Raw genomic sequence first — 2,500 nt, forward strand, 5'->3', positions numbered from 1 at the left:
GAGAGAGAGAGAGAGAGAGAGAGAGAGAGAGAGAGAGAGAGAGAATCAGAGACAGACAGGCGTGGGTTTTCTCACGTTCCATTCCATACGCATATTCACTCCCCCAAGAGGAGAGAGAGAGAGAGAGAGAGAGAGAGAGAGAGAGAGAGAGAGAGAGAGAATCAGAGACAGAGAGGCCTGGGTTCTCTCACGTTCCATACGCACATTCACTCCCCAAGAGGAGAGAGAGAGAGAGAGAGAGAGAGAGAGAGAGAGAGAGAGAGAGAGAGAGAGAGAATCAGAGACAGACAGGCGTGGGTTTTCTCACGTTCCATACGCACATTCACTCCCCAAGAGGAGAGAGAGAGAGAGAGAGAGAGAGAGAGAATCAGAGACAGACAGGCGTGGGTTCTCTCACGTTCCATACGCACATTCTGCACACGGGACCTAGGTATTTCCGCCTCCTTCAAATGACTAGCACCCAGACCACCACTGAAGGAGAGGGAGACGGAAGGAGGAGGAGGGGTGGTGGTGGTGGTGGTCTATATGAGATACCGGTCCGTGTATGGATTTCGAACCCGTGGACATTCGTTAGAGAATCGGACGCATTACCACTGGACCATCGCTCCACGTGACGTTTAACTCTCTCCATACGAACGGCGAAAGAGACGACGTTAACAGCGTTTCACCCCAATTACCATCATCAAAATATTGCAAGCGGAAGGCTCTTATACTGAAGAGGTGAATGTTGACAAAGAATACCACAATTCTGACGACGGAAGCTAAAGGTTGGGTCATTCAGACACCCACTGGACATCCGAGGGGTCTGTGTAGAGGAGAAGAGAGGACTGGCCGTACTGAGTGAGTTAAACCTGTGCAATGGTCTTTGTGAGAAGACGTTAAAAAGGAATTGTATTGTATTGTATTGTATTGTATTACTCTTTTGTCACGACATACTTCTCTGTGAAATTTCTCTGTGAAATTCGGGCTGCTCTCACCAGGGAGAGCGCACTGGAAGCGCCACCCATTTTTGTTGTAGTTGTTTTTGTTTTTGTCCTCGCGCACTCTTATTATTTTTCCCATCGAAGGGGATTTTTCTACAGAATTTTGCCAGGGACAACCCTTTTGTTGCCGTGGGTTCTTCTTTATACATGCGCTAAATACATGCTGCACACGGGACCTCGGTTTATCGTCTCATCCGCCTCGACCACCACTCAAGGTCTAGTGGAGGGGGAGATAAGTACTGGCGACTGTTGGATTCGAACCGGTGCGCTCAAGTTCTCTCGCTTCCCACATGGACGTGTTACAACTTGACTAACACTCACTGTATGCAGCATGCATTTAGCGCACGTAAACGAAACCACCGTATCAAATGTGTTGTCCCACAGTGGCAAAGTTCTGTAGAAAGTCCTCTTTGTTAGTACATCAAATACACTCGCAGACAGAACAAAAAACGTGGCGCTGGATTGTGGCGGCGCGCTGTCCCCGGGGAAAGCATACAGAAATCTGTAGTGACAATACAATGCAATGCAATGCAATACAAAACAGCACTACACAATACAATACAATACAATACAATACAATACAATACATCACAACAGTTCAGTGTTCAGTGATATCTCTCCGTGTCTCTCTATTCCCGTGGTACCTGTTATGCTGCTATCGAGTGGCTGATTGTAGATGATTTACCATGCTTCTCTCTGTCTCTGTCTCTATCTGTCTCTCTCTGTCTGTCTGTCTGTTATTCGGTCTGTCGATCTGTCTGTCTGTCTGTCTGTCTCTCTCTCTGAGACAGGTTTTCCGTCTGTTTATTGCTCTGTAAACGACGAAACACACACACACACACACACACACACACACACACACACACACACACACACACACACACACACACACACACACACACACACACACACACACACACACACACAAACGCGCGCTTGCTTGCTTGCTTGCGAACACACACGCAAACAGACACACACATCCACCACCACCACCACCACCACCAAAACAACAACAGAAGACCGTGTGATTCTGATAACAGCAGTTAGAGATGTCATGTATTCCCTATTGCAGCAATAATTATGTCATTTATTCCCTGTTGTGGCGATGATTATGCCCAATCGATGTCTGTGTCTGTGTCATTACGGAAAAGAGAACTGTCATCAGCGAATTGATTGCAAATGACGTTGCTAGGTGATAAGTGCACCGGCAAGTCGTTTATGATGCTGAAAGAGGGGGGTCCGTCCCAGAATGAAGTATAGCATTGAACTTCAATGTGCAAAAATGATAATATGTACCGTTTAAGGAAATTAAACACACACACACACACACACACACACACACACACACACACACACACACACACACACACACACACACACACACACACACACACACACACACACACACACACACACACACACACACACACGAAACCACACTGTGTTCTGTTTTCTGGGAAAGAAAAAAGAGACAGTTGACTGGATGTGAGTAAACTCATATGGTTTTGAAAATGAAA

The sequence above is a fragment of the Babylonia areolata genome, chromosome 1, assembly GCF_041734735.1.
Source record: "Babylonia areolata isolate BAREFJ2019XMU chromosome 1, ASM4173473v1, whole genome shotgun sequence".
NCBI classification, from domain to species: Eukaryota; Metazoa; Mollusca; class Gastropoda; order Neogastropoda; family Buccinidae; genus Babylonia; species Babylonia areolata.